The 12,132-nt window shown below is 37.9% G+C and overlaps 1 protein-coding gene across 7 annotated transcripts in view; it reads left to right on the top strand.

Moving 5' to 3' along the window:
• The window catches only part of ITGA4 (integrin subunit alpha 4), a 463,364-nt gene that overhangs the window by 253,277 nt on the left and 197,955 nt on the right, over positions 1-12,132 (top strand). For all 7 annotated transcript variants that reach the window (XM_079924117.1, XM_079924118.1, XM_079924112.1 and 4 more), the window contains one exon: positions 5,398-5,518. The gene's annotated coding sequence lies outside the window, so the exon portion shown is untranslated. The remainder of the gene's footprint in view (positions 1-5,397; positions 5,519-12,132) is intronic.

Consider the following 12,132-nt stretch of genomic DNA (forward strand, 5'->3'; position numbering starts at 1 on the left):
ATATATACAAATATATACAAATACAAATCCTAATATTCTTAGTTAACAACAACAACAAAAAAGCCTATACGAACCTAGTTCTTGTATCATCGTGTAGTCAAGATTTATTAAAAATTTAGTATCTTCCAGACACTACACATGGATAATTTCATTTAACCTTCACAATAACTCAATGATAAAAGGATACTATTATTGTTTCTTTTATTGGTCAAAGAACTGAAGATTAGAAAAGTTATGTATCAATAGCTTGCTCCAAGTCCTGCAGTTTACTTATTTTTATTTATTTTATTTTATTTTATTTTTTTGGCTGCATTGGGTCTTCGTTGCTGTGTGTGGGCTTTCTCTAGTTGTGGCGAGCGGGGGCTGCTCTTCGTTGCAGTGCATGGGCTTCTCATTGCGGTGGCTTCTCTTGTTGCAGAGTGCAGGCTCTAGGCACACGGGCTTCAGTAATTATGTCGTGTGGGCTCAGTAGTTGTGGCTCGCTGGCTCCAGAGCGCAGGCTCAGTAGTTGTGGTGCACGGGCTTAGTTGCTCCGCGGCATGTGGGATCTTCCTGGACCAGGGGTTGAACCCGTGTCCCCTGCACTGGAAGGCGGATTCTTAACCACTGTGCCTCCACGAAGTCCTCCTGCAGTTTACTAGTATGACATACTAGTTAGAGCTGAAATGTAATCACAGAAGATCAGACTTTAGCATCTATACTTTTAAACATACAGTATTTCAAAATGTATGATATGCATACCATGGGATGTAGTTATTTAAATGTGTATTCTAAAATTTTAACTTTTAATCAAATCAGTGATTGCTTGTATTTTTACATGGGGTGAGGCTAACGTAGTTAGCACAGGGGGCAACCTACATAGGCCACATGAATCTTGTGATGGTGCTCAGGCATACCTAATAAGACCCTTTGAAGTTAAACTACTAGGATGTTAGCATGATACAACTTGTTTGGTCACTAAAATGGATTCTCATATACTGAATTTTTGTGTAATTATGGTGTTCTTTCATTTGATGCACCTACATATCGTTTTGAATTGTAAAATATCAATTATAAACTGCATTTGGGACTGTGCACTCTTTGATTTCCTTTTTTCTTGAACCTATCACGATCCAGGGCTTTATAAATACGTCTTTTAAAGCATATTGCTTGAAGATGCTGATGGAAATAGAGGTGCGGTTGTGTTTGCAGTGACATCAGTCATATGCTTTCAGAATAGTAGGAAGGTCAAATTGATAAACCACCTGAAACCACCTGTTACTGTTGTAAAAAACACTAGCTGTAAAGAAAACAAAATATATCATGCAAATATAGTGAAAATTATTTGATATTTGGATTTTAGTGGACTGAAAATGAATGTAAATTCTTCCATTAGATATAGCATGTTTGGGGACATTCAAAGTTCTGGCAAGAAAGCATTCTGTCTCAAACGTCAGTTTTGAAATGTACAGGGACTACTGTGGGAAGTGTTGAAGACATACGAGTAACAGGAACATCAGCACAGGGTGGTAGGAGATGAAATTGCAGAAGTTGCGGAAGTCTTGTTTACAATGTTAGGTTGAGTTGCCAGCGTTAGAGTTGCCCAAGTTATTGATGAGACATCCGTTACTGTTTGGCTTCCAAACAGTGCAAGTGATGCTCTCTGGGACAAGGCAAGGGAAAAAAAATCTGGTGGAGCAACTCTGTCAAATATAATAATATATCAAACAACGACAAATAACAGTCCAAATATGGGGCTGCATTTATTATCCTGATTACAAAAACGTCCATAATACTCCCTGGAGACTCTAAGATGAATTCCCTGATATTAGCCGGTCAGCTGATCTTCTGGTGTTTTTGAGATATGATTTGGATAAAGGACCCCAAGGAGAAATGTTGTTTGGCCAATCTTTATTAACTCTTACAACTCGGAAGAAACTTTAAAATTATTGATAACTTCAAGGTAAACAATAACATGCAACTGATGTATTGGGTTATGCACAGATCGTGCTAAGGCAGTAGTATCCAAAAAGAACAACTTGTTCCATGTGTTCAAGCTGTTGTTCTGGAAATAAGATCTACTCACTACGTCGTGCATCCTAGAAGCTCTCCAGAGGTGTTTTTAAAAATTTAAGGGAAAGGACCTCATGAAGCTATAATGATTGTCAGTTACATTAAGGACAGGCAAATGGAATGCTCTACTTTTTCTCAGCTTTGAGAAAGTATCAGCATTGATTACAAACAATTGCTGTTTTCTGTGGTAATTTGGAGAAAAACTTCATGTCTTTGGTGATAATATCTACACAATGAGTAGGAACATATACATAATTTAGATTGGCTTTGCAAATCAGCATGTCAGTGATATGTCTTCTCTCCTTTAAATAGACTAAATTTATTCTTTCAAGGTAAACAAACTTCTATTATTATTCCACATGAAATCAAAAATGAATGTGATATTTGCAGATTTGAATCTGTGGGACAAATACCCTGATTGGAGTAAGCTAGATTATTATATTAGTCTGAATAACCTTGTAAAAAAGTCATTGAAAGTAGTCACTGAAAATATTCTGAAAATTATTAATATTTGCTTGATAAATACCTCCATAAATACTTGTCCAGGGAGAATGACTGGTGAGTGGGTAAGCACCACAGTTTTCATTATCCTTGACATATTCTATTAAAACACATTCTGCAAATGGCTCCTTCCAAAAGTTTGTTGAGTTAAAGTTACTTATGGAATTTTATTGTACTGTGATCTATGAAAATGGCTTATATTATGTCTATTTTAGGATATTTGTATTGGTTTTTAGGGGGTTATTACATATGACCATTTTGTGGTAAATTTTCCAGACACTTGAGAAATGGTGAATCCCTTTTTATAGGGTATAGAACTCATGGTATAACTGTTAAATAAACTTCAGTAATGGTATTATTCATGTCCTTTACATCCTTATTCAGTTTTATCTGCTCTTCTTTAAAAATGAGAGCTAAAGTTTCTCATCACTTTTCTGTTTTTTCTCTTTTTTAGTTTTGCTTCAAAAATACTTTGATACTAAATTATTCAGCATTTAAGGTTATAACAATTATACTTTCATCTTAGACTGTAGCCATCTTTAAAACAAGTTAAACTGCTAAATGAATAAATAAATAATAAATATGTTCCAACATTTTCCTTTCATTCACTCTTTCTTTTGTTTTATTATGTGTGTCACTTATAGATCTTTTGTATGTACCATATAGATTTTCATTTTTTGACCAAATATTTGGAAATCTGTTTCAGTAATGGATTTATCCTATTCTTTTTTGTGTGTGTGGTAGTGGTTTGTTTTGTTTTATTTTATTTTAAAATTTTTATTGGAGTATAATTGACTTACAATGTTGTGTTAGTTTCAGGTATATAGCAAAGTGAATCTGTTATACAAATACATATATCCACTCTTTTTTAGATTCTTTTCCCATACATGCCATTATAGAGTACTGAGTAGAGTTCCCTGTGCTATACAGTAGGTCCTTATTAGTTATCTATTTTATATATAATTTTTATTGTCTTTTTTTTAGAATGACCCTCTCTCCTACTCCTTATCTCTCTCTCTGTACTTTTGTCTTTTAATTTTATTTGCTTCTCAGTGTTTTTTGTTTGTTTTATTTTCCTTTAACTGTATTACCTGAGATTTCTTTCATTTATTTTTTCTCTTGTAATTTTAAGGTATAATATTTGTATTTAGACATCCACCATCAAATATTTTTTGAAAAACTCCTTAAATGTTTATTTTCTAAGCTGTCAGCTGTGTTTCTGATTCCAAGGCATCCCACCTTCTCAAACTAATGATGTTATTTATTTCCCTCCCTCTTTAAAAAAATGTTTACTTATTATCACTTTCCCTTCAAATGTATAATTCTTATCAACTTCTAAGTATGTTCAAATCTCACCCATAAAAATAACATTTTTTCCATGACCCCACATCTCTCTCCCGCAACTGCGTCATCTCCTCCTCGCTATCTTAACTTTCTGAAAGAGAATTGTTGATACCAGCTGACGGCATTTCTCACCTCCGGGGCTTCTACCAAATCACTCTCCCAATTTTCCCCTTCCCTCTTGGAGGCTGCTTATCATTCTCTTTTATAATGTCATATTTCTTTACCAGACTTTGATATACTGTGGTTCTAGATCCCTTATCTCCTCTCTCTGGGACATCCATGCCAAGAGTTTCAAATGACGCTATGTGCAGATGACTTGCAAATATATATCTCTAGTCTCAGACCTTCCTGCTGGGACTCCAGATCCACATTGAAACTGCCTTCTTGACGTCCCTAGGACATGTCACAAGTACATTAAAATCAATGTGTCTGCAACGGAATTCTTGATTGTCTTCCCTGAACCAACTTAGTCTCTCATCCCCTCAACAAAGAGAGCCCTGAGAGAGCCAAGAGAATGAGTGATGGGAAGAGTGGTAGGGAATGAGACTGGAAAAGTAGCCTGGGGCCCAATCACAACTAGGCTTGGTGGTCATGACATTTGGATTTTACATTGAGATGCAAAGCCTTGTGAGATTTTGAATAGGGAAGTATTAAGATTTGTGTTTTAAAGGATTCCTTTGCCAATGGAGAGGGTAGGCAAGAGTGGAACAGGAAGACCAGGTAGAAGCCTATTGCAGAGGTTTGGATGATAGGCAGAGGCCTGTAAGTGGTGGTAGCAATGGAAGAGATTAGATGTCGTCAGATTCTTATGCTCTTTCAAGGTAAAGTAAACAATATTTGTTGATGGATTAGATTTAGAGTATAAGATAAAGAGAAGAGTCCAGGACAAGCCCTGGGTTTTCGTTGTCATTCTCTGATGAAGAAAACTTAGGGAGAAGGACAGATGTGAGGAGGAACTGGAATCGAGTCAAGTTTAAAACCTAATGCTCTGAGATGCTCATTAGTCATCACATAAAGCTGCTTGAGTGGGCAGGGGCATCCACAAATCAAGTTCACATTTGGTCAGAACTGTAGTTATAAATTTGGAAATCATCAGCATAGAGATGAGCTTTAAAACCACTTGAGGGATCAGTGTAAATTAAAGATGAGAAGAGGTGCAAGCACTGAGCAAAGAAAATTGATTTTAAAAGAATTGGGCTTCTTTTGTGTGTGTGTGTGTGTGTGTGTGTGTGTGTGCGCGCGCGTGTGCGTGTGCGCGTGCACGCGCACCACCTCTGATTAGTATTGGTTTGTGACAAAGAATGCATACCTTTAAGTAGGGTTTGGTCAACATTTCTTTCAGAGCCCGCCTTACTACTCCAGATAAGGGGCTACTTTACGATTCATAAGGAGGTTCCTAATATCAACTGGACCCTTCCCAGTACTGAGAATCTACGTCCGGAAAAATCGTGACACCCCCGACTTGGAGTTTGATAAGGTTATGCGTTTCTCTTCTTCCAGCTCCGATGGGGAGTTTAACAGTGCTGTTGATCCACATCAGAGAGAAAAGTTCTTCAAGGTTGTTGGTCCCTGTCTCTCCCATGGCCTGCCCTCACCTCATCTCTCACCCCTCCAAGTCAAGGTATGTAAGTGAGCACCTAGTAGAGTTTACAAAAATGTATTTCTTTCCTTTCACCTGCAATCCATCTTCTCTTAAGAAGATCACTGATGTTTCATTTTATTTGGTTCTATCTTTGCTATATTTAACCACGCTTCCTAATGGAAGGTTTGTGGCATATGAATCTTGGAGAGACTTCATAAGCAGATGAAGGTTTCTGGTTTATTAATCAATCCTGTTCTCTAGTTAAGCTCCTTAACAGATACAACCCACTTGTGAGAAAACTGAGGCATGCAGACATTAAATAATTTTCACTAAGATCACATAGCTAGTGAGACCTTGTTAGACTTTGCATTTTACAAAATCAAGGTATGTGATTAATTTATAAAAGGCATAATAGTTCTATTCCTACTTTTCAGAGATTTTCCCATTGATATGACAGAATTTTAGTTTTCCAGAATAAAGATACTAAAGAGATAGCTCCAAGGTGCATTGTCTTTATGAATCAATTTATGTTACTACTCTAAGAAATACACAACCATGTTTCAAGTCAAGATACTCAGGCTTTATAGAGAACTTTCCATCACGTATGTGTGTGACTTGTGAGTTTTGAATTCTGTAGAGACATAAAAATTTTATCTTAATAAATACCTGCCTGAGGAAACAGAGGGGTTTTCCATTCCTAAAGTTGAATTCATTAGCACAGCATATAAGCCTTCCGTGAGGGGGCTACCTATCTTTCCAGCTTCTCTCTTTGCAGGTCCCATCCTGACCCCCTGCTGGCTGGCTGTACTTAATCACCAGCATTCTGCAAACATGCCAGCCTGTGTCCTACCTCTGTGCCTTGATTCATATATTCCCCACTTCCTGTAATGCCCTTTGCTCTGTTGTTCCCTGCAAGAACAACACCTTCCAAGATTCAATTCAAGCGTTATCTGCTTCCAAAGTCTTTCTAGTCACTATTGCTCCTGCTTGTACCTTGTCAGACTCCCTTTCATACCCTGTAAATGCCCCAGATGTAGCAATCATCACATTTTATTCCACTTATTTACATGTCTTTCTCTCCCACTAGATTTTGAGCTGGTGGAAGGCTAGGATACTATGTCTAATATCAATGTACCTACACAGTCCAAGGTACATAAAAGATGCTTAATAACATTTTATTATATTATAGGGTGATATCCAAAATCTTCCACAGCCATACTGAACAAGAAATGACCAGTCTTAACAGATATTTAACTGGTCATAAGGAACACCATTACTGGTACATATCAGCTAAATATCAGCTCATCAAAATTTGCTTTATTTCCATTTTATGCCTTCTTTCTTTATTATTTTGATCTTTGTGGATCTGGTAAAATAATAAAAACCGAATAATTTTATAGTTAAGTACGTAGTTTTTTCCAAAAGCTGATTTCCTAAAGCAGCTCTGGTCTACACTCCTACCATGTCAGATTCAATGACAAGATCTTACCAGACCTTCATATTAACACATATGCCAAGTTATTTAAAAGAGAATTGCTTTTATTTGCCTCCTGAATTGATGGTTTTGACACTCCCTGCGTAGTTCTGCATCATATGAAGTGCTGACACACCAGCTGGAACGCTGAGAACAGTGAAATTATAAGCCTTTTATTGAAGGATTATTTATACAGCAGCCAGATCTTAACCCTTAGTAAATGTTAAGTAAAAATCCACTGTCAGTTTGTGTCCCACATTATTGCAAGGCGAGAAACCAACCTATAAGACCAAGGCAACCATGGATGCAGGTAGGAAAAGAGCCAAACTGCTTAAAGAAGGTGCTTGTTTTTGACTTAGTGATACTCTTCTTCTGAAGACACTTAACTAAACAGGGGTTAAGCTGAAACAAAAGTAAAGAAATGTATGGTGGTATTTTCTGTGATCCCCAAAGAAAGGTATATAAATACAGGTTTTAGCATCATATTATGAGACAGTGCCTTTTAGAATTTCAGCATGGAGGATCACAAATCATCTCAAATACTACTTAGTCTGTAGAAAGTATTTACAACAAGCCAATGCCCCCTAGAATAAAAGGGAGCGTGTAATGTGGCAGACCATGACGGAGGGGAAGCAATAAAAGAGAAAGCACAGCTTGAAGTGCAGTATAGCTGGGTGACGTACACCTCCCTACTGAAGGCAGCAGACTTGCAGTTATAGAACTGCTAATCTGTTCTACTGTTTTTTAATCAGATGTTGGCATTATCTGCCACTAATTGCTTTTTCATTTCCACTTGTAATTATTCCATTGCATGTTTGTAGTGAGAAGCTGAAAATGAGGCAGATCACTGAGAAAGAATTAATTGTTAATGAATAATCATCAGTAGGAAGCCAATTTCATTATCTTCAAAGAGGTAGCCAGAGATTAACCACTAGCTGTGGTTCTCCTACTTTCTGTGCATGACTGTAAAGTAATCACAAATAATCACGCCCTCCAACTTCATCAATTATTTTATATTATGTGGATTGATACCCATTTTTGTCTTTGTTGTTTAATGATAATGGCAGTATTCATGCTGGGGAGTGCTAATTGGAAGGTGTTACATTCAGTGGGCTTTAAGCCTAATTATTAGAGCATCTTCTTCATTAGCACATGATCCAAGGGTTGCATGGTAGGAGTTGCTAATTTTTCCAAGTTATAAGAATATCGTATTGGGAAACTTTTGCATGTCCTTACGCTGAGTAACACACAGAAAATCTTCTATCTGGTCCAAGTTGTGTGGCTACCAACAGAGACTTTCTGTTTAAATAAAATAGGATGTTTTAACCTGATATAAGTCTTTGCACTTGAAGCCCACTTCTGCCCTAGAAGCTAGGTCTGCCCACGACTGTTGATGAGCTCTCAATTCTGCTTTGTTTCTGTACCAACACTTGTTCTTCAGAACGGCTCACACAGCTCCCTGGGATTATTACGGCTCTCAGCGGAGCTTTGCCAGCTATTAATGGAAACATTATGAGATGAGTTTGATAGTCAGGATGGAAGGCTCCTAATGTTTGTTGCCTCGGTGGCCAGGTGATGTCACTCCCAGACTTAGGGAGAAAGTAAATCTACAACCCACTGCACATTTGCACAGGGCTGCGTAACTTCTCAAGGCTCCTTCACGTGTCTTGGTTTATAACGTCCTTTCACAGAGCAGTAAGATTTGTTGCTGATAGACCTGCTGTGACCCCAGAAACTGTGGCACGAAACCTGGCTCCCTTTACGTGGTGCACTACAGTTCTTTAATGAGCGCAGCTCAATAGCTGCCCCTCTAATCGGAAAGAACTTCTTCAGTGCTTGTAATCACTCCCAGGCAACCGAGGCCCTATTTCTAACTAGACCCACAGCTAAAGGAAGGTATGATGTGAGGCAGTCTCAAGTGTATTGGACGACAGAGCATGTTTCTGAAACATCTCCAGCAGAGCAACTGGCCAAAGAGATAGAAAAATTAGGTGTAGTCAAAAGAGCGTGGGCTTTGGTGTTAGTCCCACCCACTTTGTTAGCTGTGTGAGCTGGTGTAAATTATTTAACCTTCTGGAACCTCAGTTTCCCTCATTAGGTTGTTATAAAGGTGAATGAGAGGTTATATGTAAAATGTTAAACTCAGGGTCTGGCATCTCATCCACACTTGGCTTGGTTAGAAGCAGATCAAGAAGAACCTTGATTGTCTAAGTAACAGGTTGTTTTCTGGAAATAAAATGAAGGTTTCAGAGAATATTAAGTAAATAACTCAAGTTCTGCAACAGGCAAATCCTGAAAAGTCAGTGACTTAGTATAAGAACATTTATTTCTTGCTTGTGAAAAGTCTGCCGTGGGGTGGTCATGTCTTTCTTCTCTCCAATCAGCTGGGTATCCAGGCTCCCTCAATCTGATGCTGCTGCCCTCTGATGGCTTCCCAGATCATCAAGGAAGGGAAAGAGAGAGGTGGGAGAGGTGAAAGTGGCTCTCATGTGTCATCACCAGATGTGATGCATTGTGTCAATTCATGTTTCTATGAGCCAGAATACAGCCATGTGGTTCCAATCTAGTGGCTTGGAAATGCAATCCTTCTGTGTGACTGGTGTGACAAGCAGCGTCATGCGTTTTGTCTGCTGTGGTGTGCAGAGAGGAAAATAACCAGGAGATTAATTTTGAAAAGATTATACTGAGAGTACATACAGATGGTTGGGAGCAGAAGAAGGACTAGAATCCAGGATGCCCTTTAGAAGAGTATTATAATCACAGAAGGAAAGAGATAATGGAAACTTGTGAATAGTTTAGAAACTGTGATTAGAAATGTCAGACAAGAGAAAGGAGTCAAAAAGATAAAATTCCAAGCTTAAATGATGTTTCTATAGAAACACTAGCATTGTACGGGGAGACTAGATATGGAGAATGAGAATGGGGAAAGCATACTAGGTGGTATTCAAAATAGACTAAGTTATATAGCTGGTTGCTGTTATGATCAGGGGAGGAATAACCATAGAGAAGAGGAAAATGTACCTGTGAGAGACCTGGACATTCAAATATCTGGGAGAAAGGTCCAAATGTGTCCTATTTTGATTGGTAGAGTCACCGATGAGAAGTACCAAGCCTCCAGACAGACGAAGAGGGTCTCTGAATTGTTGCATGGGAAAATCCCTCTCAGAACTTCTCTCTTGGATACAGTAATACTATTATTATTTTATACAGTGTCCTTTACTCAGGTACAAAATAACTGTACCTTCCAAGGACAATGACAGGAGGTTCTTGGTTTATCTATTTTTAAATGGGTGATTGGGAAGGAGATGGTGAGAAGTAGGGTAAAGGGGATAGTATACACAGGTTCACCCACATCTTCTGTATTCTTACTTGAACTGGGTAAAAACAGTGTTTTTAATGTTACATGTGAGAAAAATGATTACCATGGGATGAACCTAATAGGTTTGCTAACTTATTAACAGGTGACATTATTTTGGCACTTGGGCATTGGATTATTCCTAGATGCCGAGCTGTAAATTGATCCTATGGCCTGAAATGCTTTCTTATGATTAAGTCATAATAACTAAGACCCCTTGTTCACATGCTTTATTTGTGTAACTTGCCTTAACTTATTATGTATGACATTTCACAGGGGTTAACTATGCACTTCAAGATCCTGACCTTATTATGATGTAGGCATTGGAGCTGGTTTCCTGATGCTTAGATGCTGTTGCCAAAAGTTTTGTTTCTATGTCTCACTACCTTCTCAATCACTTGACTAATGCCTTTGGTGAGACAAGCACTCTACTCTCCCATCTCCAAACTTACCATTCCACCTCACCATGGCTACCACCATGCCATTGCTGCAAAGTTAGCAGGTGATGATTTTATGTTGATTTTATTTTTTATTTGTTTTGCATGGGACAAAGGGATGTGCAGACCGAAGGTAGTATAATACAAACAGTTACCAACCTTTGGCAGCAACTCCATCTCTTAGAGACTAGACAAGAGAATAACCAGTCCTTGAAAGCAAACATGAACACTTGGAGTAAAAAGGCATCCTGGAAGTAGGGTATGGGGAGTGTCCCAGCCCTACAAGACATTTTCTTCAAGACCCAGAGATAGGAATCAACCCCCAAAGGCTTTATTTATTGGTATTTAATGTTTGTGTATACTACTAATAATGTTACCTTAAACTTTAACACTTATGGGACTTTATTCATGAATTTAGGTGTCTGGTATTGTGCCACGGATATGAAAATGAAGAGGAAGCAGCCCTTGCCCTCCAAAATTTAAACTCATACAATATCATCTCCTAAAGGTGGCCCTATTTTGAAGTGCTTCAAGGGTGAGCAAAATAGATCCAAAATAGAGATTTCAGAGGCCTCTGATTGTTTTCAGGGATAAAGGTAGTTTAAAAGTTAAATAATATGGTCAAAGATTATGAGTTTTTCTGAGTTCATAGTCCTGGACCTCAGGGTGAAATCACTAACTACTCTTTAAAACAGATTAGTGATAAAGTGGGGCTGTCACGTATGAAAGTAAATCTTGATACAATTAAGGAAATTCCTAAAATGTCTTTGGGAGCTTTCATTCTGTCAATCAACTCAGCCATCATATATTCTTACAATCTTTCTGGCACCTAATACATTTTCAGTACTTTATGCAAGAAATGGTTCTCATCCTGTACATTTCCATGAAAAGAACTAGGTTCTGAATCAAACATAAAGATTAGCGGAGAGTCTCGGGAATGAAGTCATAACAGACTGTTCTCACGTGAAAACTTTACCCCTGCATTGCTATTCTCCCATTCTGCCATCTCATATCAATTTTAATAGCTTATGCCTCATCAGAGAGCAGTTATACTCTGACATGTTCCCTCCTGGTGCAAAATGGCAGCTACTAAAATATAAATCACTGCAGAGAATTGCTGGATTTAGAGCCAATTCTTCTAATCGAAAACAACAGCAATGTTAATTTCAGCTTGAGAATGATGACTTTTGTATGGTGATGTAATGGTACAGACTATAATGGTGTCAACTACCACCATAAAATATGCTTCAAATGGGCTACCTTTTTTACATTTAGACTAGGGTGACTTCTGTCACATTTCTTTTTTTGGCATGGAAACAGACAATCTATTAAATAAATATTAATCCCCAGCAGTCCTCAAAACAGGCTCAACCATAGCAGGATTTTA

Source organism: Stenella coeruleoalba, assembly GCF_951394435.1.
Source record: "Stenella coeruleoalba genome assembly, chromosome: 6".
Taxonomy (NCBI): domain Eukaryota; kingdom Metazoa; phylum Chordata; class Mammalia; order Artiodactyla; family Delphinidae; genus Stenella; species Stenella coeruleoalba.